The sequence below is a fragment of the Notechis scutatus genome, chromosome 1 (genome assembly GCF_049901735.1).
Source record: "Notechis scutatus isolate UNSWTSFEM ecotype Mainland chromosome 1, rNotScu1.2, whole genome shotgun sequence".
In the NCBI taxonomy this organism is placed as follows: Eukaryota; Metazoa; Chordata; class Lepidosauria; order Squamata; family Elapidae; genus Notechis; species Notechis scutatus.
Window position 1 is genome coordinate 281,460,961 of NC_142009.1, and position 24,062 is coordinate 281,485,022.

Sequence of the window (24,062 nt, forward strand, 5' to 3'; positions counted from 1 at the left end):
TTCATTTTTTTCTATACTACATCATTTTTCAGTCTGTGTTAAATTGCATAAAGCATACAATTTATACAATTGCTGTGAAGTATAGTTGAAATGTAGGATGAGAAAATTGCAAAACGTTGGAAAAATTGAGGGTGGTTGGCCCAGTATAAAAATTGGCAATATGAGAGGACAGGAAGGTGTACCTGTTTCTGGAGGAGTCAGTGGCAGCAGTGGGAGCTACATCCAAGCCAGGTGTTTCCAAATTTTGATAATAGTCTTGATTCTTGAAATAAAATGATCGCACCAGTCAGTATTTATACTATGTATTAAAAAAGGAGGTTTTGCTATTGTTCTGAGGAGATTGATTTGTCCTTAAATGGAAGACTGTAAAATTGATTAAAACAGGAATTCAGTGTTTAAGATCTAGAGTCACACTTCCCTAAATGTTTTTACTCAACCATTGTTCATTTCAATGGAACATATTTTGAAAGTGGTTTGTGCTTGCGTTAATTTGCACAATAGGACCGGGCAAAGAAGAAAAAAAGTAGCCTAATAAATCTGTCTGAAGATCCCTTGAGTCTGTAAAAGCACAGCCAGAGACAGTTCCTTTCATGTACTGTGGGAATCTCTTTACACGAGAAGTCATGTTGGCCCTTATGGCACTACATTGTGGCAAACATGTTTCTGTGTCACAAAAGCCCAGAATTAACTAGTGAACTTGACCCAGCCTTTCTTCCATTTGCTTGTTTTCTCCCCCTCCTTCCTCCATCCAACCTCTGTGCTAAGTGTATCGAGGTAGACAGAGTTTGCACTTCTCAGCCTGGATTCGACTTGACATGTTATGGGAAACTCTGGCAGTTGTTAAGTAGGTCACAACAGAGTTTTAATAATTAGCATATTGGTAGGCCATACAGTCTCAGTCGTCAGTCACAAGTAGAAGTTGTGGAAAGAAAAATCGAGTTGAGTTGTTTCATTTTGTTTTTGCACTTGTTAGCAGAAGAAGCATATATCATTCCATCAGCATTTCCAGCACAATGTTATTTATTTATTTTCCAACCCTCACTCCTGTAGTTGCAAATGTTCTTAGCCTTGAGCACTGCCTGAGGCCATAGCCCAGGGAAGTTGCCCATAGGTCTTGATGAAAGCTGATGTGACTTCTGTGGTCAAAGTTCCATAGGAGTAAATTGCAAAAATCACACCGACTGCACTTTGTGCTTTCACCTTGAAGGGTGCAAGAAGGAGAGGCCAGAAGAGAACATCAATTCATCTTTTTGCTTTTAACAAAAAACATTTCAAGGTTATGATTCTTGGTATTTTATTTTATTTTTTTAAAAAAATTCTTCAAGAGAGCGAGACAGGAAAGAAGGAAGGGAGGGAGGGAGGAAGGAAAGAAAGAAAAAGGAAAGAAAGAAAAAATAAAAGAAAGAGAGAGAGAGAAAGAAAAATTTTTTGAAGGACAATCCAGTGTTCCAAACTGGATTTATTTGAAGGGTGAAATGATTCAACCTGACAATCAGGGCTAAAAAAAATGATCTGTAAAACTCTTGGGATATAGGCAGGTAGGGTAAAATGACCAAAAAGTGGCTATGATGTTTTTATCGAATCTCTGCCCATTATTTATGTATATTGAACATAATTTGTTTTAGGTAGAAGGTTTTGCCTAAAGGTGCTATCTGTATCCCATTTGCTGCTTTTGGCTTTTTGCAGGCTTCTGCTTTCATCTATTACTGTTTTGTCTCTTGTACCTGCCTTGTTTATTATGTATTGATCTCACTTAATCCTCAACTTCTTTCTTAATTTGAACATTCTTAGCATATAGGAATTACAATTACATTTATTTTCTTTTTTTTTGGTTTGGAACTATGGGTTTCCAACTAATGTTGCTTCTGTAACGGAAGACTCGGAGAACCATAAGAATAAAGTTACCTGGTGCTCGCTTCGGCAGCACATATACTAAAATTGGAACGATACAGAGAAGATTAGCATGGCCCCTGCGCAAGGATGACAAAAAAAAAAAAGAATAAAGTTACCTGAAGAAATATGCAAAGTAGAAAGAATTTCTGAGGGAGTTTATTTATTTATTTGTTGGTCAAATTTCTCCATCTGTGGTCCCACCAATGACATGGGGCTGTTATTGACATTGAGACTGCAGTTTTTAAACCTACATGAGGAAACTAAGTTGAATATTACAAATTGTTCAGAGTGAACAAAAATTAAAATTAAAAATGGGAGTACAAAAAAAAAACTAAAAAAACTATGCACATTTGGTGAAATAGGTCTCAAAATAATAAATGATATTTAACATAAGCAAGTGGAAAATGATGTGCACTGTAACTCTGCTGTGCGAGTGCACAAACACATGCAAATCATACATCATACAATAGTAATATCATTTAGACTTATATACCACTTCATTTCATAACATGTCTAAGCAGTTTACAGTGTCATATTTCTCCAAACTATCTATGTCCTTAATTTATTTTCCTCAGAAAGATGGAAAGTTGAAGGCTGAGTCAACCTTGAGCCAGTAGGATCGAACTCATAGCAGTGAGCACAGTTAGTCTGCAATACTGCATTCTAACCATGCATCACTACAGTGGATCTGACAGTGGCTGATCTGGAAAGAGATCTGCAAACCACAAACAATGGAAAAGTCAACACATAGGGTGTGGCTAGTGTAAAAACAAAAAATCAAAATCATTTGGATTCATTAAAAAAGGAAGTGAAAGTAAAACAGTCAACATAGTAATTCCTTACTGTATATAAATCAATAATAAGATTTAACTTGGAATGCTATGCATGGTTTTGGATACCACACATTAAAAAGGAGATAATACAAAACATGGCAACCAAAAATATTGAAGTGCTAAACCAGTTTCCATATAAGAGATCAAACGGGGATCTTAACTTCTAATAAGATAGACAAGGGGATAAATTATATAAAAGCATGCATGGATTGAATATACATGGAGCAAAAAGATTTTCTCCCTGTTCAATGTCAGGGTCATGCATTGAAGTTAAAGGAGCAGGTCAAAGAATTACATGATGCATAGTTAATCAGAGAACATGTTGACTACAGAGATTGTGTTACTACTAATAAGGTGGTTTTTAGAAGGTTCTGGATATATTCATGAAATATTGACTTATCATTGACCCATTATGTTAACATTTCACTAGAATGGGCACCATAGTCTGTTTCCATTTGTAAGATAACAATTGCAATCCAGTTTCATCTAGAATGTGCATATTGATATTTTGATTTGGAAGGTGGAATTGTACCATCTCTGTATCTTCTGCTTCAGTGCCTTTACATTTTGAAAAACACTTTTTGCTAGAATGCAGCTTGTCATAAATTACAGCTTCTTCTTTTTTAAAGTCTTTCTCATCAGCCTGACAATACAGAAAAGAGAGTTTTAGAGCAGTTGAGAGTGGTAGTGAATTTCATAAACGGGTCATAATAGGTTGCTAGGAGAAAGGTTTTGAATCATATACGTTTTCTACTTCTGAATTATTGGGGCACATCTCACTCAAAAGATTACACATTTTATCTCACAGGTCATTCCATTTTATTGCAGCAGTGCTTTTTGCAATGTTATACTGAAAGTTCTTGTCAGTGATCCCATTACAGACCTCCTATTTTGTTGAATTTATATCTCAAGGCTAGAATTCTCTTTGGCTTAAAACTTGGCAAGTGCAATATGAGGTCTTTTTATTTGAGAAAGAAATTTACTCCCACCATCTCAGAATTAGTCAGCGTGTTTGATGTAGACATCAGCTGCAAACCATCTATGTGAGATTTGATTTATTGTAGACAACTTTCAATGTATTGAAATTGCACAAGCAATGAGTTCGCCATACAAAAATCTTTAACATTAAAGTATTTAGATTCAATTTAAATGTAAAGTATTTAGATGTTACTAGAAGATGAACTGGTTGAGTCACAAGAAGCTTGGTTAGTACTGTATTCAGAATTTGATCAAGTATTCTGATGCAGTGATAATTCAATAGATTGTTAAGACTTCAGAAAATTAATATGGTTTGATTACTTTGAAACAATGGAAAGCTTAATGTAATTACATGGAATCTTGTTTTGATGAAAGAGAAATCTGTAGAACAGAAATAGGCAACAAGGACATAAATCCAGTATAATTAAGTTGACTCTTAGCAGTCATATAGATTTTTTCTCTCCAGGATAATCTACCCTTCACCTAGCCCTACAGCTCTTCAAATATAGTGTACCCATCATCATTGTAACTGAGCCCACCCACCTTGCTGCTAGTTATCTTCTTTTCCCAGCATTATAGACCTTTCCAGAGAGCTAGGTCTTCTTAGAAAGTGTCCACATTATTGAATAATGTGAGAATCCTGGCTCACTTTGTACAATGAAGTTCCCTTTTCTGGCACAATATGAAATGATGAGTTTGCTATTATCATCTGGGTTCAGCGTCTTCCTATATTGCTGCAGCCCAATATAAGGTGCCCAGGTGGGATGTTCTTCGTTCCTTGGTTGACCCTGCTTGAATTTTGGCATACATTCCTTGTGTTCTTCAGGATGAGGTAGCCAGCAGGAAAAGAATTCCATATAAGTATCTCATAACAATTGTTGACGAGCCTCTGCTTAGATAGTAATCTGGTGAGATCATGTTGGATATTGTATAACTCACTTTCTAATGGATTCTAATTTCAGTTCCTCCTTCTAACTTTAAAGATTTGACAGCAGAGCCTATAATTTGTACATGAAATTATCTTTATATCAGAACTCAGAAGAAGTATGGATGATTTTGTTTTCATGGTAGTCAGTATTTGTCCTTCAATCATGAATGCATGAATTTGAAAATTTTGCTCATTTTTTTTCATAAAACATAAAAATGTTTACATTTATAAAATTTTCTTGTTTATTTCTATAATATCTAAAAAATAAAAAAAATGTGTCCATCTTTTTCCCATGTTTGTTTTGACTCACATTTTTAAAAAGGAAAATAATTGTTTTTGCAAGCAATAATTTTCATGAATATATATGATCTTCATTCAAATATTTTAATAATGTGCATTAAGTTTTTGAGTTCTGAATTTCAAAGAGATTCAAATTGTGCAATGATTTGAAAATGCAAATTTGGATACATTTGCATTCAAATGTGAACTAAACAAACTTGCTTCCTATCTACTTGACATCAGGCAATTATTTGATGAGTCAGGAAGTTTTAGGATGACTATATTCTATTAGTCAGTGTGGTATAAATTTCCAAACCAAAGAGTTTGTTTGAGAGAGAGGATCAGGATTAGAAGGTTACTAATGGAAGCGATTGTGGTGATTTGCCCATCCCAGAAGCCCTGTTTCATCAGACAACTCTGCAGTGGAAAATATCAGCATTAACATCTCAGCAACAGTAATTAGAGAGGTTCTGGAGCAGAGCATATTTGGGATGGTTTCAGTCATTATGTTTCAGATGCCTGCATTATTTATTACATTTATTTGCTATCCATCTCACTGTTTGAGGTGACTCCACAAATGTAGACTAGATATAATCCTTCTCCATCCAATTTAAATATTTTTAACTCATTTCTTTTAAACTACTCACAAGGAATAAGTAGCTACCTTCAGCCCAGACAAAAGAAAGAGAAAATTATCCTCAATTTAGGAAAGGTAGATAATTTTTTCTATGTAATAATTCCTGTACTTTTGAGGATTAATTGGGCTAAAAACCCATTTTTTGTTTTTAAATAAAATGCTGATGGGGATGGTGATTTGCTGGTTTACCTCCTTCCTTTAGAGCAAATTCCAGTTGGTAATGATTGGGGAAGACAAAGACAGCCCCTACTACCCATGTTTCCACAAAAATAGACCCAGTCTTATAGTTTTGGGGGCTCCAAAACAAGCACTAGGGCTTATTTTTGGAGAAACACAATTTCAAAGTGGTCAGCCGGCTGGCCGCTCCATCCTGGCACACACACAAAAGACAGTGAGTGCACAGAGGCCAACATTGTCCATCAGCAGCTGCAGCTCGCCAGCCCTTTGGCCCATGCACCACATCCAGATTGCCTGCCTGCCCTCTGCCTCTGACTGCTGCTTAGACACTTAATCAACTCACCTGAGCTGTGCAGGCTGTAGCTGCTACCTGACACTGTCGGTCCCTATGACCTCACTGCTTCTGATGCTAGCTATGCCCCCACCTAGCAATATTCACTAGGGCTTATTTTTCAGGTAGTGCTTATATTAGATGCATGTGTAAAATCAGTCTAGGTCTTATTTTCACGGTAGGTCTGATTTTTGGGGAAACACATTATGTGGGATGCCCTCTTTTTCCTCTCCATTTTTATATAAATTGGATAAATAAATGTGATACGTAAATAAACAAAGTGCCCAGTGGCACCTTTGTCATCAGCAAAATTCCTTCATAAGGTATATTTAGTTCCTTTTCCTGTGACCTATCAGAGCAGTTCAGCTTTGATTCAGACTGGACCATCACAGGGAATTCCAAACAACAAAGATGAAGCCATAATCTTACAAAAAAAAAAAAAAAAAAGCTTAGGTTTTCCTTTCCGTGTGATCCAATCCAAATTGATCCAGTAGTTACAATTGGGAGAACATGCTATTGGTAAATGCAATATTAAGCAGGATCACTTTGTAAGATAATCATTAATCCAATCATGTAATGATTTCTGCCCCCAATTAAAGATGGAACCTTTAATGTTTATTTTTTATTTTTATTTATTTATTTTTGTCAATTGTTTACAAGACAATAGGTATAAGTAAAAACAAAATTATGAATACATGGATACATATAAAAAATAAAAGAAATAAAAGAAACAATAGGACAGGGATGGTAGGCACATTGGTGCGCTTATGCACGCCTCCTACAGACCTCTTAGGAAAGGGGTGAGGTCAATAGTAGACAGTCTAAGGCAGTGGTTCCCAAAGTGGGCGGTACCGCCCCCTGGGGGTGGTGGGATGCCTTAGGGGGGTGGTAAGAGGCAAGGGGGCCAGCAGGGGGGTGTTAAGAGGCAGCAGGGAGGTGCTGGAGGTGGGCCCCTCGCAGGGCACAATTCAGGATTGAGATTTTACCAGTTCGCAAGAACTGCGCAAGAACTGTTGTTACTGTTCCAGTAGGTTGAAGAACTGACAAAAAGGACCCCTGGCTGGCCCTGCCCCTCCTCCATTTTCTCCTGTCAGTCCTTATTGCACATGCATGAATTACATGCATGCGCAACAATCACTGACAGCATTTCCCACCCGCCCCGCCCAGTCACTCCTTATGTAGTGCATGTGCGCTCATTTCCATTTTCCCACCTGCCATCACTACCAGCACCAGCCAGCCAGCCAACCAGCCTGCCCACCCTGCCTTCATTACCACCATCTGATCTAGGTGAGTTACACTCTGCAAGCCCACTCCAGCTTTCCTCCACTTTCCTGATGTGCCTGCCTCGAATGCAGTTCCCAGTGGAGGAAAGCCAGAGTGGGTTTGCTCTCCTTTTCAAAAGTCCCACCGCTGCTCCATTCAAGGTGAGGCCCTGCTGGTCACCCCATTGAGCCCCTTGCATTGGAGTGTGCACCAGTCAATTGGGTGAAACTGCGGGGCCTCTCCTCGAATGCAAGGGTGGCAGGATGTTTGAAAAGGGGAGCAAAGCCACTTCGGCTTTCCTCTGCTTTTCCGATGTACCTTCTGGCTTTCCTCCACTTTCCTGATATGCCTGCCTTGAACGCAGTTGTGGCAGGATGTTTGAAAAGGGGAGAAAAACCACTCTGGCTTTCCTCTGCTTTCCCGATATGCCTGCCTTGAAGGCAGTGGCGGCGGGATGTTTGAAAAGGGGAGGAAAGCCAGAGTGGGTTTGCTCTCCTTTTCAAACGTCCCACCGCAGCTGCATTCAAAGCGAGGCCCCACAGGCTCACCCCATTAAGCCCCTTGCACTGGAGTGCAGCAGTCAATGGGGTGAACCTGAGAGAGAGAAAGAGAGAGAAAGAAAATAAAGAGAAAAGGGACAGAAAGAAAATGGGACAGACAAAGAAAGAGGGGGGTGGGTGGAAGGAAGGGATAGGAAGGAAAAGAAATAAAGAAGGAGGGAAGGAGGGAGGGAGGGAGGAGAAAGATAATGAGATATCTATTCTAGTTTAATCACCTGCTCCAGCAGGGTTAGAAGGGAGTGTGTGTGTTTGTGTGTGTTCTTGTAATTTACCAGTACATTTTGGTTTTGCCTTCTTCAGAATTGGCACTGTAATACATTGGGGAAAAGTAATTTTTTAGGGTGGAGGTCTGGTCCAATGAATCCTGTTTAAGCCTCAACAAAATGTGAGAGTTTCCTGATAGTCTTGGCCATGTTTCGTCCACAAAACATTTAATTACTGTAATAGAAGCCAAAGATGTTTCAATGTGCTGGCAAAGATGCTGGCAAAGATGTTTCAATGTGGGAAAGGGCCTCTAAACTGGACCTCATTTCAATCTGATGCATTAGTTCTCTGTCTCTCTCTGTCTCTTTCTCTCTCTCCCCACCCTCCCTCCTCCACTCTTTCTTTGTCCCTTTTCTTCCTTCTTTCTTTTCTCTCTCTCTTTACCTCTCTCTTTCTTTTCTCTCTCTCTCTTTACCTCTCTCTTTCTTTCTCTCTCTCTCTTTCCTTCTCTCAGGCTTACCCCATTGATTTGGTGCACCGCTCCATTCGGACATAAAACAAATGAACAAGAATCAGCAAGGCATCTCTGATTAGATTCTATTCACTACTAGAATCTAATCAGAGATGCTTTGCCGATTCTAGTTCAATGACCTGCTCCAGCAGGGTTAGAAGGGAGTGTGTGTGTATGTGTGTGCATAGCTGTCAAAACTCCAAAAACAGGTCAAGTAGCTCTGGGGATGCCAGTCATAAATTAGAACACTTGCAAAGCAACCTGGCATTAAATGAGGACCACTTGTATTTGGTTTGCCAGTCACCAAACCATGCCCACCCAGTCACGTGACCAGCAGGCCACGCCACCCCAGTCATGTGACCAGCAGGCCGCGCCCACCCCAGTCACGTGACCAGCAGGCCATGCCCTCAAATTAGGCCACGCCCACAGAAATTTGAATCCTGCCCCTGGGTGGGGGCCACTGAGGATGAGTTTGTAGTACCAAGGGGGCGGTGGACTGAAAAAGTTTGGGAACCACTGGTCTAAGGTTAAAGTTTTTGGGATTTGGGGAAGAAACCACAGAGTCAGGCAGAGTATTCCAGACATTGACCACTCTGTTGCTGAAGTCATATTTCCTGCAATCAAGTTTGGTGCGATTAACCTTGAGTTTGTATCTATTGTTTGCTCTTGTGTTGTTATGGTTGAAGTTGAAGTATTCATTGACAGGTAGGACATTGCAATGTATGATTTTATATACTATACTTAGATCGGACCGAAGTTCTAGTTCTAGGTTTTCTAGGTCTAGAATTTCGAGTCTGGTGGCATAAGGTATTCTGCGATAAGTAGAGGAGTGGAGAACTCTTCTTGTGAAATATTTCTGGACTTTCTCAACTGTGTTAATATCAGATAGGTAATGTGGGTTCCTGACTGATGAGCTGTATTCGAGTATTGGTCTGGCAAATGTTTTGTATGCTCTAGTTATTAGTGTAATATTACCAGAGAAAAAGCTATGTAAGATTAGGTTAACAACTCTTAACAGCTTTTTGGCTATGTAGTTACAGTGGGCTCTAGCACAGGTCATTAGAGATGAGTACTCCAAGATTCTTGAAAGAGTTTGGATCATCAACAAAGTCTTGACTATTCAGCCTGTATTTTATTTTCTGATTTTTTTGCCAATATGTAAGACAGAGCATTTATTTGTTGAGATTTGAAGTTGCCATTTGTTTGACCATTCTGATATATAGTCAAGGTCTTTTTGAAGGGTAGCAGTATTGTCTGTGGTGTTGAATAGCTTTACATCATCAGCAAAGAGAACGCAGTTGCTCTTGATATGATCACAGAGGTCATTTATGTAGAGTATGAAAAGAGTTGGTCCTAGAACACTGCCTTGGGGGACACCACTGTTGACAGGTACAGAATTTGATAGGACACTCCCAATTTTGACCATTTGTTCTCTGTTTGACAGGAATGCTTCTATCCAGTTATGCAGATGTCCAGAGATACCGTAAGTGTTATGTATTTAGCACTTGACAGCAGTTCTCCTTCTGGTCCGCTGCCTGAGCGGGAGCGCCGAACGCTCCCATTGGCTGATGCCGTTTGACAGCCGGCTATAAAGGGAGCTGTCAAACGGCATCAGCTGTCGCCGCCAGCTGGCTGTCAGATTGCATCTGAAGCCGCGGCGACCCTTTATTCCTGAATAAAGCTGTTAGCGTTATCCTGGCTCCGTCTCCCTTCTGTAACCGCCGCTCTACAACACTGGCGACGAGGGCGGGATGCAGTAAAGACGTCCAGGCGAAACAATTGAGCCGAAGTCACACAGAGAAAGAGCTGAAGCCGCTAATTACTGAGTGAAGTCACCGCCGGCGCTCCAAAAAGAGCGAACTTCAAAGCTCCGAAGCTGAGGAGCCGAACGCCGCTGACAGGCGCTGCTGAAACGCTTTTTAAAAGCGACCGCTGAATTTTTCCTCACCTAGCACACCCACGGTTATCGCTCAAATGGCATCTACGCCGACCTTCCCACATTTCCAGCCCGGAACAGAGACTTGGGAATCCTACATTAATAGATTTGAATGTTTTTTAAACGCTATAGACTTGTCTAGGGCTACAGACCTGAGGAAAAGGTCTTATTTTTAAGTTTTTGTGGGGCTACAGTTTTTGACACTGCCTCAGCATTAGTGTCACCACGACCCATTAAGTCTATCCCTGGGAAGAGCTGAAGGATATTCTAGCCAACCATTATTCCCCCAAACCCTCTCAGATAGCTAGGAGGCTAGCTTTTAGGAGAAGGGTTCAAGCTGAGGGAGAAACCATAAGCCAATATATGGCAGCTTTAAGATCTGCTGCCATCCACTGTGGGTTCAGGGACTACCTTGATGATATGCTACTTGACCAAGTTGTGGGGGGGTTAGAGATCTAAAGCTGCAACGTAGGTTATTAGCCAAGAAAGATCTCAACCTAGCCCTAGCCCTAGAAGAAGCTCAAGCTGCTGAGCTATCCGAAGTGTCTGCAGCTGAGATTCAAGGTACTTCCATTAGACAAGGGACGGCTACAGTCCACTACGATGAAGCCTCCCAGGAGGAAATAGAGGAGCCATTAGAAATAAATCGCCTCACACGCCCTAGAGCACCTTTAGCTCCACCAAGGAGAAACAACAGCCAGTTCACCAAACAACAATCCCCTTGTTTGAGTTGTGGGGAAACCATCCTAGAGCCAAGTGCAGATTCAGAAATGCTATTTGTCTGAACTGCCAGATGCAAGGGCATATAGCCAGAGTTTGTCAAGCTGAACAAGCCCCTGTCCCAAGATCCCGAACCTCTGCCTCTTTCCAAAGGCAAGTAAAAAGCTGCTACACTTGTTATCACGCAGGCAGCGTCTCCACTAACCCTAACAAAATAAGCGTTTCTCTTCTTTAGAAGGTAAACCCTGCCATATGGAGGTGGACACCGGGTCAACCTCTCCATCATTGCATGGTCCACGTTAAAGAAGATGCTGCCTTCATTCCCAAGGAGGAAGCTGACCACCTGCCACCTGAATCTTCGGGACTACCAGGAAGGACCATCCCGTCCTGGGTAAGGGAAGATTCTTATTCAATTCCAAAACTTTAGAGGTTACTTGCCACTGGTAGTTGTTGATGGTGCCCTGCCTAGTCTGCTAGGACTGGATTGGTTCCCTGCCCTGGGGCTTAGCATAACAGGGATTCACACTGTCAGAAACTCTGAAGTTGATGCCCTTTTAACGACTACGCTGATGTCTTCAGCAGTGACCTGGGCTGTTATACAGGCACCCCCATATCCTTCAATGTGGGTCCACAAGCCACCCCAGTCCGTTTGAAACCTCGAAGAGTTCCCTTTGCCGTTAGGCCCAAATTAGACGCAGAGCTGGACAAACTCGTAAATCAAGGAGTTTTAGAACAGGTAGACTTTGCAAGGTGGGAGACACCCATAGTTACACCTTTAAAAAGGATGGCTGTGTGAGAATTTGCGCGGACTATAAGACGTCCATCAACCGTTTCCTTCAAGTTAGCACATACCCAGTACCGGTTATTCAACACCTGCTTCACACATTTGAGCCAGGCCTAATCTTTGCTAAATTGACATGTCCCAGGCATACCAACAATTCCCTGTGGACCAACAAACAGCTGACCTTCAAACCATAGTAACACACAGGGGTGCGTTTAGATGTAAGCGTTTACAGTTTGGGGTCAGCGTAGCCCTGGCATATTCCAATCACTCATGGAAAGAATCCTCCAGGGCCTACCCGGGTGGTCCCATACTTTGATGACATATTAGTATCAGCCTCCAGCAAGTCACAGTTGTTACTCAGGGTTAGGTCTGTTCTTGACAGGTTTAGACTAAATGGGCTCAAATTGAAAAAGAAAAATGCACCATAGCTACCAGTCAAGTAGACTTCCTGGGTTATCGAATTGATTCCTCGGAATTCACCCTATTGAAAGCAAAGTCAAAGCCATTCACGATGCACCCACACCTTCTAACAAGGTAGAACTACAGGCCTTTTAGGGCTTTTAAACTTCTATGCTTCCTTCTTGCCCCACAAAGCCTCTGTAGCTGAGCCCTGCATAGGCTCCTAGACAAGAATGTTCCTGGCACTGGGGGCAGGTAGAAGCCAACGCTTTCCGAGCAGTGAAGTCCCTATTGACTTCAAACGCAGTTCTGGTGCACTTAACAAGGACTTGCCCCTAGTACTCGCAGCTGATGCCTCACCTTTTGGGATAGGAGCAGTTCTAAGCCACAGACTTTCAAATGGATCAGAGGCACCCATTACCTACTTTTCTAGGACATTCTCTCCTGCTGAGAGAAACTACAGCCAGATAGATAAGGAGGCTTTGGCTGCTGTAGCTGCTGTAAAAAGTTCCATGAGTTTCTCTATGGCCATTATTTTGAACTGGTCACAGACCACAAACCACTTTTAGGACTGTTAGCTGGAGACAAGCAAACCCCACAGGTACTTTCCCCAAGAATGACCAGATGGACTCTTTTTTTGGCCGCTTATTCATATACCTTGATCCATCGCCCCGGAATAAACCTGAGCCACGCAGATGCCCTCAGCAGATGCCCCTGCCACGCCAGTCGAGGACCCAGCTCCCATCCACGCAATCTTCGAGTGCACGGGACTGGACCTCCCAGTTTCAGCTGGGGATGTTGCTGCACACTCAAAAAAAGATCCATTGATTTCGCAAGTCCTGGACTGGGTGGGAAGGGGGTGGCCGGATATACAATTTGCCCCTGAGCTAATTCCCTTTAGAACCCGCACGCAGGAGTTGTCAGAAATTCAGGGCTGCCTGTTGTGGGGGACAAGGGTAGTCATTCCTGCCTCATTGCAAGAACCAGTTCTAAGGGCACTGCACGTGGGACATCCGGGCATGGTGAGGATGAAGGCCTTGGCCCGAAGCTACGTTTGGTGGCCTGGACTAGATGCCCAAATTACCAGTTGGGTCAACGCATGCCAGGCCTGCCAGGCGACAAGGGCAGCTCCACCCACAGCCACACCCACCAGGTGGGAGGACGCGGGGGCACCCTGGGCCAGGGTTCACATTGACCTAGCTGGTCCCATGATGGGAAAGACTTTCTTGGTGGTTGTGGACTCATTTTCTAAATGGACCGAAGTGGCCATGCTGACTTCCACCACAACACAAGCCATCACAAGGGTTCTGACCCAGCTGTTTGCTACGCATGGACTGCCAGACACCCTGGTGTCAGACAACGGGCCTCAGTTCAGCTCAAATGAGTTTGCCATCTTCGCAGCCAACCTTGGCATCAGACACGCACTCACAGCACCCTTTCACCCTGCTAGTAATGGGTTGGCCGAGAGGGCCGTTAGATCAGCCAAGGAGGTTTTAGCCAAGCTGAGCATGGCAGACTGGCACTCCAAGTTATCCACGTACCTGCTAACACAGCATGCCACACCATGCCCGACCACCAACAAGTCACCTGCTGAACTTTTTTTTTTTTTAAAACAAGTTTTATTAATTTTTAAAACACACAAATTATCATTATTCATTACATGTTTAAACCTTTTTCCTTGTAAATTTAACAAGTCAGATAAATTATGATTCTGTTTTAAACCATTTCCATATAATATACCAAAACCTCTTATTCAATTTCTCTTTACTTCTCTTTACTCTTATTCAATATCATTATTATTATTTCATCTGTTTCTTTCTGACTTAGTTACCCTTATTCTCATTCTATATTTCTACAAGTTTTTACCAATTCTCCCCAAAAATGACATATACACACAACACACAAAACATAAAAAAATATCTTTTTGAAAGTAACTTGGACCCAGGTGTCTCTCTCTTCATGGACTTCAATTATATTCATGCTCATCTTACATATCATTACTTATTTTATTTACCATTCTAAGCCTTCTATATTAACTTCTCCACATATTTCACACTTCTTAATTCTACCTTAATTAATCATCTTAGTTTAAATCATTATATTTGTATCTTTTGTCCATTTTTTATCATCCCTTTGTCTCATCCCTTATGAAAAAAAAAGAAAATCAGTTTCTCCTGAAATCATTAATCAGAGTATGATGCCTTTCTATCTCCCCCTAAGTTAATCAAATTAATCTTTAAAATAATATCTAATACCCAATCAGATTTTGCTTGGTACATTCTATCTAACTAATACATCCAACACAATTAAGTGCATAATTAGAGAATAAATCCAAATATTAAAAAGAAATACTATAATAAAAATTTCATAATAACATCAATACCATAATTTTATTAAACTCTTTAATTAAAACAATATTCTAAACCCCTCCTATTATTAAGTTTTAAAACCAATCATTTTTAAACATTTTAACATTTTAATCTCTTATCAACTCTTAAACCATTGCAATACTACCATCTCATCTTATGTACCTTGCAAAATCTTTTTACTTTATCCATTATCCATAAAAATTCCTTTTTTCCATTTAATTTCAAAACGTTGTAGCTTTTTCTCCACCTTTTCCTTTTCTTTCTTTTCCCAACAAACCTTTCTACCCCCCTTCTTCTAGCCTCTGCCTTACCGGCTTCCCTTCTCTGTCGTATTTCTTTTCCCCTTTGTTTACAATCATCATATTGGTTTTGCACTTTATTTTTCCCTTTCTTAAATGTTTTTTAGATCTTAAGTCCTTAAATCCTTTAGTTTTCTTCTTTTCTCTTCTTTTCTTTTCTTTCTCTCTTCTTTTTTCTGGATCAAATTCTGAGATTCATTAAAGATGGCTCCTTCCTTTCTTTCTTGTTCCTCTGCTGTCTTCATCTGTTGTAATTTTTGTTGATAATTAGTAGCGCCATTTCTAAGAAAAGGAAAGCTTCTTCCACACCATTTCTTAGTTCCTCAACAGAAAGAGCCATTATAAATCTTTTCTTTTCTTTTCTCCTTCTTTCTTCTTACAACAACCAGAATATTCAAAAGAAAATAAAAAAGATAAAACAGTCCCAAAGTTATCAATCAGTCCAAACCAAGGCAGAGTTCTCACTTTCTCCTTCTGGGGTGATATCAATCAAAGAGAAAGAAAGTCCAAATCTGTTTAAAGTCTTGTTACAATATATTCTAGTCTTCAAATCCTTAAGGCATCTGCTCCAACAAATCTTAGCATACAAATATTTTCTTTTAATCCTCTCTCTTCCCACTCATCGCTTAAAACCAATTTCCACCTAAAAATAGGTTTCTTAATATCCAGTTATTTATTCCGTAGGAAAAGAGGGAAAGCTATCCTTTCAGCACCTTCAAGCAGCCGCTTTTTTCCTCTTCTGGCAGGTATTATTCAGAAAGTCATACTTTTCAGGAATTTTATTAAATATGTCTTAGAGTCCTAGGAGCCAAGAAAAACTTTCTCCTCTCAATCACTTTCTCCACTTCCTCCTGCGCATTCTTACCCGGCTGCCAGCTTCTTTGTGGCGGCCATTACGGACCGCCGCTGCACCGTCCTGGGAAAAGGGGGTTCTGCCGGCCAGGAGGGGGTCTGCAGCACCCCCAAACCCTTCTCCGGATCCCCTACCTTCAGCTGCCCCTGCAGGGCAGCCTAGCTCCGCACCCGGCTGGGTCGGAGCCCCAAAAACGGCTAGCGCGGCAGGATCGCGCAGCTCGCAAATCCCTGCCGCTCGCGAAGCCAACAAACTGGAAGTTTCACCTGCTGAACTTTTAATGGGCAGGCGACTCAGGACAACCCTGGACAGGTTGCACCCCTACTACGCTCCAGCACACCCCTGGCATCTGACAGCCATGCCAGGGGTTTTGCCCTGCAGGACCTGGTGTATGCCAGGAACTATGCAGGGCAACCATTATGGCTGCCAGGGCAGGTAGTTTCTGTTACAGGGCCCAGGTCTTACAAAGTCCTCCTGGAAGATGGGAGAACCTGGAGAAGGCACATCGACCAACTCTGGAGACGCTGGACCTCGCCCGCCGCCGAGAGCCTAGGCAACCCGCCGCCGAACTACCCGGTCTACTCACCGCCTGCCGCAGCCGCCCGCAGCACTACCGGTCTACCCGAGGCCCGACTTTCCAGCCAACCATCCACCGCGCGTAGACTTACCAGAGCAGCCGCCAGATGACAGGTCCGGAACAGCCATCGTCCCTCCACAGGCGCCTGGCACCGCAGAAGGCAAGAAGGACTGTGCTGCAGCCGCCCAGCCTCCAGAACCGCCAAGGTCCGGTCGCGAACGAAGACCGCCATTACGATTTATGGACTGCGCATGCGCGCGACCAGGGGAAGGAGTGTTATGTATTTAGCACTTGACAGCAGTTCTCCTTCTGGTCCGCTGCCTGAGCGGGAGCGCCGAACGCTCCCATTGGCTGATGCCGTTTGACAGCCGGCTATAAAGGGAGCTGTCAAACGGCATCAGCTGTCGCCGCCAGCTGGCTGTCAGATTGCATCTGAAGCCGCGGCGACCCTTTATTCCCTGAATAAAGCTGTTAGCGTTATCCTGGCTCCGTCTCCCTTCTGTAACCGCCGTTCTACAACAGTAAGATTTTAGTTTTAGGAGTAGTTTGTCATTTACCACTGAATCAAAGGCTTTACAGAAGTCTATGTAGATTGCGTCTATTGCTTTGCCCTGATCAAGTTGTATAGTCCATATGTTTTTGCAGTGTAAGAGTTGCAGATTACATGATAGTTTTTTCCTGAAACCAAATTGTTTATTAGAGAGTAGGTTGTTTATCTCTAAGTGGAGGATAATGGATTGGTTAATAATTGATTCCATGACTTTATAGGTGACACAGCATAAAGAGATTGGTCTGTAATTTTCAACTAGGCTGAGGTCTCCCTTTTTGAAGATGGGGATGACCGTGGCTTGTGACCATAGTTTTGGCAAGGAGCTGGTCCTGAAAGATTTTTCAAAGATTATGCTTAGAGGTTCGGCTATGGCAGTGGATAGCTTTTTTAAGAAGTTTGCACATATTCCGTCCGGTTGAATAGATAGAGATGGTTTTAGATTGCGTAGTGCTTTTTCAACATTGTCTACTGTAAAATCATATGTATTAGATCATTGTAGTTGTCTGTGATTCGACTAGGAAATACTGGGAATGATCCATTGCTGTTTACAAATACTGAGCCGAAGAATGTGTTAAAGAGGTTGGCTTTAATAGTGTCATCATTGCAGTCTTTACTATTAGGTCCTGTCAGGGGTGGGATGGACTTTGAATCTTTTAGTTTGTTGTTTACAAAATTGTAGAAAGCGTGGGTGGAATTGGTGCATAGAAGGTTTTCTTCTTGTTTAATGTGATAATTGGTTCAGTCTTTATCTGGTGGCATAAATTTTTGTATCGGTTTTTGAAGTTGGCAACGTGACCAGATTTGTTTTTCCACCAAAGTGATCTCTTTTGGGATTGAAGCTTCCTTATTGTTATGGGTAATCTGTTTTTTCTGATTTTGGGAGTTGTTAATGGTACATATAGTTTGATGACTCTTTTGACTTCAAGTAAAAATATGTTGTAACAGTATTGCAACAGTATTGCATCCAGTGAATAGAAATTGCCAATCAAGGGATGAGAGATCGTTATCTATAACACCATAGTTGCCTTTTTTGAAGTTATAATTGGGGTTCACATCATTGTGTTGATTTTTGTGTGGATGTATGTTGAGACAAAAGTCAATCATGCTGTGGTCACTGTTGGAAAAGGGTACTTTAATTTGTATTCCATAAATTGAATTCAAACTATTGCAGAAGATGAGATCGAGGCAGTTGTTAAGTCTAGTATTGTTGGTTACTAGTTGTTCCAGTCCCAGGTTTGTTACGGCATTGTAGAAGGTTGCATATATGGGTTCAGTTTTACATTTGTTTAGGGTCCAGTTAATGTGAGGTAGATTGAAGTCACCAAGAAAGATAAAAGTATGTAGGCAGGATGCTGCCCATGTTAGTAGCATATTTAGTTTGTTTGCATGTTCGATGTCATAATCAGGGGCTCTGTAACATAGTAAGAACTGAAATGTGATATTTAAGGACAATTCACAGACAATGGTCTCAGGAATAGCAAGCTCCTGGGTAACTTGGATGTTTTTTTTAGATGTAGGGACTTTTTATAGAAGATAGCAACACCACCTCCTCTACGGATTTCACAATCTGATCGGTGAACATGATAGTCTCTTACTGTGGTAATGGAGTCAGGGAGAGATGTGTTGAGCCATGTTTCACAGACAAATATAATGTCAAATTTAGCCATATTTAGCAAGAGGAGAAATTCAGATATTTTATTTATAAGGCTTCTTGCATTGAGGCCAGTTGTAGTTGGAATAGAGGTAGCTAGGGGCGTGCGTGCCTAGTTTTGAGTGATGTTGGATTGGATGGGGTGGGGTTGGATGCGGAGTTGTGGGTTGTGTGACTTTCTTTTGATGCAATCAGCTCTGTAGTCAATGTATAGATCCTTTTCTCCATTGACTAGACGGTTTTTGAGTTCTGCACGGAGTTCATGGGAGTGGATTCTTTGCAGTATGGATAAGTCTGGTCTTGAGTGAAGTTTTTTGTGGTTGGGATTGGTTTTTGCAATGGCATTTATGTAAACATTTAACCATAGCAATCTTTTGCTTGCTTTGTCACCTTCAACTTTAAGAGCAAATTCACATAGCCACACCTATATAAATTGTTAAGAGATACTTAAACCAGGCCAATGAATTAAAACTGTCAAGTCCTATTTTCAAGCTAAAATATTGTTCGGAGTTCTTTTCTAAGTTCATTGATTTTTAAGTCTCTTGGAATACCACTGAGATCAGTTAATCAGTGAACAGTTGTTCAGCGATGAGTAACTTAGTGCAATATGGTAGAGAACACTTGTATTATTTTTGCTGGCATAAACAAAAATGTTACTACAACTAAAATAATTACAATTTGCTCATTGGAATAGGTATTCTTATTCACAGTGGGTGTATTCAAAAACCTGATGTGTCATATATTAGTTGGATATCCCAAGTGAGATGATTTGAATTTACACAGCACATCTAAATCCGCAAAAGCTCAGCTTGGTGGCATAAGAAATTAGAACTAGACATAAACTCCAGGGACATGTAATTAAATAAACGAAGACTCATTTGTACCCCTATGATTGCTCTTGCTCACTTAATACCAGCCTTAGTTCCTTGAACTCATTTAAGTTCTTTATTCTTTTTCCCCATTAAATATTCTTACATTTACCTCCCACATACAGTGTTCTGTTATGTCATGTACTATGAAAGAAAAAAAATAAGCAGAGAATAATAATGGAGTTGAAAATTGTGCATTAAAAATAGCCCTTTATAGCAAAGTAAATATAGAAGAAATGTACCCTATTTATGCTGTCATGTGTCAGAAAGAATCAACTATACTCTGCTTTATTTTCCTATGGTACTTGCCTGCTTAAACATGTTGACTATTCAACTTTATCCTTCAAAATATTCATTAAATTAAAAACAAGGCTTCTACTTTTTAATTGCCTTCCCCGGGACCTTTCTAGCACCTTGTAATTAAACTTTTGTTTTAAATGTTTTAAAAATCTCACCAAGCACAGCTTTTCCCCAAGTGTAAGCCTCCACATTTGATACATTGTGCTTATAAATAGAAAATATGCTATGTAAAATATCATATTGGCCAGATGATTTTTGGCTTTACCTGAAGCCATCCTCTATTAACAATTCATGGAGTTTTCTCTCTATTATTTAAATATGAAGTAATTATAGACTGTTCTGGAAAAATGGGACATATCTTATATTCATATTTGAACATATTAATTAAATTCAACATATGTATTTATAATATGCAACATGTCTCCATTCTTCGGGATAATCCCTTTAATCCTGTTTGAATAGCTAGTTAGAAAAAGTTAATTCCAGGAACATCTTTCTAAATAAATATTTCAATAAACCCATTTTGGTCTTTGTTCTCAATAGCACCTGATCTGAGAAAGCTGGGAAAATATTCTAGCCCTTCATTAGCAATAAATAATAGGGTGCTTAAGGACAGCATGCAAAATTGTCTCATGTATAATTTGAGTCACACTGGAAAACATCTCTGTCTAGCATTTTTTATCTAAATAACCACAATGCCTAACCTAAAGTATGTAAATGAACATTTATGTATTCTGCAAAAATATTATTAACATTAACATTTTTATCCAAATTTACCTGAAATGCCACAATCAGTGAAAATAAGTTCTGTTCTGTATTGAACTTCATCTTGAAATTAAAGATTCTAGAGTCATTGTGCTGTTTTTACTTTGCCAAGTCTGAGCTCAGAACACCTTAGCATAGGGAATCCATACTGAATGTTTTAGCCAGTAGAGTGGATACATATCAGACAGAAAAAGAAAAGAAAGGGTTAGAAAAGAAACAGCTGGCTTTCCCTGCTCTGAGAAATAGAACATGCATCATATAATTTTCATACTTGGATTTTTCACCTTCATTATATATATCTAGATATCTAGATATATAGATACACACACACACACACACACAAATATAATGGTAATGTAATGGTAGCTTAAAACTCTGACGATGTCAGCAGAGACTGACGAAAGCTCAGTAAGTATATTAAATGTAATTTTAAGTTCTAGAGATCGCAGGATGTCTGTTTCTTCCTTTACATATACATATTTATTTATATACATACATATTTCCTTTACATATGTATGTATATGTATATGTGTATGTGTATGTGTATGTATATGTATGTGTATGTGTGTATATGTGTGTGTGTGTGTGTGTGTGTAAATATATATATAAATATATGTGTATGTGTGTGTGTATATATATATGTATAAACACATACATACACATACATACACACACACACACACACACACACATATGAAATATAGGTAGGAAAGAAAAAAATACACATGTGCATATGTATCCTTAGTGAATTTTCACAACCTGAGAGGTAAATTTGGCCCACGTTCAGTGAAGAACACTGTTTAGTGCTCTACTGACTATGGTTCTAAAGTGAGAATTGTATATATCTGACTCAGAGAAATAAACATCCTAATCTGCATCGCACAGACAGTACTTAACAGCAACAACAGCCAGCCAATTAAACAGTCCAAAATCAGACCATTACTCAGAAAAATCCAAACAAACAACATTCAGACTAATTTGCATCTCATAAAAAGGTATTTAAAGACCTGTCTTCTGACAGAGGAGCACAACTCAAAATGCACTGATGGTGTCTCCTCGAATGGTGACAACCAAAGTGCGAAGCTTGGAGATCAAACCAACAGCCTAATTACCAACCTGAGCTATTAATATTTGAACACATTTCAAAGGAACATTAAGGATTTAGGGGAAAGTCTTCTGCTCCTGTTAATCTGAGCAGTTGTGCTCTAGCAGCCATAGGTTACACAAAATCACAAAGTTGAACGAGGCTGTTTGGGATAATCTATTGCTCAATGCAAATGAAAGAATGCCAGAGAGATGGTTTTGTAATCCCTGCTTGAATACATCCGGTGAAACAGAGGCATCACTATTTGCACAATGGTCCAACTCTTATTATTTAGGGATTTTTCTTTAGTTGGATTCTACTTTACTATATCCCAGAATGCATTATTGCATTATGGGATGAGAAAGAACAAACCTTCAATTTCTTTATTTTGAATTTCTGTGTAAACAAATATTCTACATAGATATAGGTCCAATAGAGATATATTGTTGAGAGATAGATAGATAGATAGATAGATAGATAGATAGATAGATAGATAGATAGATAGATAGATAGATAGATAGATAGATAGATAGATAGATAGATAGATAGATAGATATAGATAGATGATAGATAGATAGATAGATAGATAGATAGATAGATAGATAGATAGATAGATAGATAGATATAAATAGATGATAGAGATGAGGGTGAAGGAGAGAAAGAGAAGGAGAGAGAGAGTGCACTGAGAGAGTAAACTACAAATTCCACCTAGTTGGTGGGATGCAGTTTAGAAATCTGAGCATGAATAGATTACTATGATCATGCTTCTCATGAACTAGGGCTTAATTTTGTCTTTGGTGTATTCTTCAAAATGCAACCAAACAGGCTAACTATGTTATAAGCAAGGGATGCTGCATGTGGCATAAGTATGCTTAAGGCAAGAAACCTAGTCTGCACTTTATTTAGCTTATTCATAGCATGGTGTAAAAGATTTGACCAAAATAACAATGCATGAGATGGGTCAGTATCTATGGCCTCATTTGGTAATTGCCAGAATTTTTTGGACATTATGATTTTGAAGATAAAAGGAGTAAATGATAGAGCATGAATTAATGAAAGAAAAATAGATATGAAAACAATTTAATTTTGTGGAGTAAAGTTAATAAATGTATCCATAAATTGAAGGTATGGTTAATTATGAAGAAAAGGATTAAAGTCTATATGGGAAAATGTAGATTGTGTTGTCTAAGATTTTCTGAATAATTATGGAAATGGCAATACTCACTTTGTTTGTATTGTATAGTCACTGACTGTGATTGTTGCATGCACTCCAGTGGTGGTTGGTACTGGAAAATGATTTTTGAAACAAACAATGCAACATTCTGAATAAATTGGTGGACAAAAATATCCTGTTAAGAGACTTTAGTGGATGGATGAGAACAATTGCCTGGGTTATTTGAAAGGCCCAAGAATGAACAAGAATCATGACTTGTGTACACCTTTTTGGAAAAGTATCTGTTGATACTTTTGTTTTCAAACATTTAATGTTATTCATCATATACGCATATGGAAAAGGAAGGAATAAAAATGTATAACTGATTCATTTTTTATGAAAGATTGAAAGAATTAATTAAAGTGAAAAGCAGGTTGTAAACTTCTAAATGTGGCCCAACCTTTTATTTGATGGTATCAGGAATGAATCTTAAGAAACAAAGAAACAAAGAAAAAAGAAAGAAATAATGTGAAAGTAGAACTACAGTAAGATATAATATACAAAGCACATATAAGAAGGAAAAGTGAATGGGTCAAAAAAGAGAGAAGGCTTAGAAAATCATTGTCTGACAGAGTTAATGAGCACTCAATAGCAGAAAAATATGAAGTTTAAGAACAAAAGGCAATGCTTGAAACAGTATATGGATTATCAGAATAGAAAAATATGAAGTGGTAAGTTAAATGATCTTATTACAAATTAGTTTTAGCTATGTTTGCTCCCCCCCTGCTTATACCTTGCTCCCAACCCCCCTTTTTTGCTTATTAGTTTTTACTCTTAGTCTGCACTCACTGGTGTGGGCTCATCCAGAAATAGAATGATGGGTTGTGAAGATAAGTATGCATGATGGTTCTAAAACCATTACTGTCTTAATAGTATTTGTATCCTGTTATTAATATCAATTATGAATTCTTCATTTTGTGATTTCTGTCTATGATTGTTAATGTGCCCATTGTATTTTGCCAGTTTGTTGTTATTTAATTTTGATAATGCTGTGGGTAACAAGGAGCTAGTAAGGAGAAGGTATCATCTTAAGAATCAAGAATAAGAGAAAAGCCTATCAGTTAACAGCAATTCTCTTAGAGGGATCCACTACACTAAA

General features: G+C 39.7%; 1 non-coding gene across 1 annotated transcript; it reads left to right on the top strand.

Moving 5' to 3' along the window:
• Window positions 1-1,908: 1,908 nt before the first annotated feature.
• LOC113410167 (U6 spliceosomal RNA) lies at window positions 1,909-2,015 on the top strand. The gene has a single exon (XR_003370634.2). It is a non-coding gene; the product is annotated as a U6 spliceosomal RNA (small nuclear RNA).
• The last annotated feature ends 22,047 nt before the right edge of the window (window positions 2,016-24,062 follow it).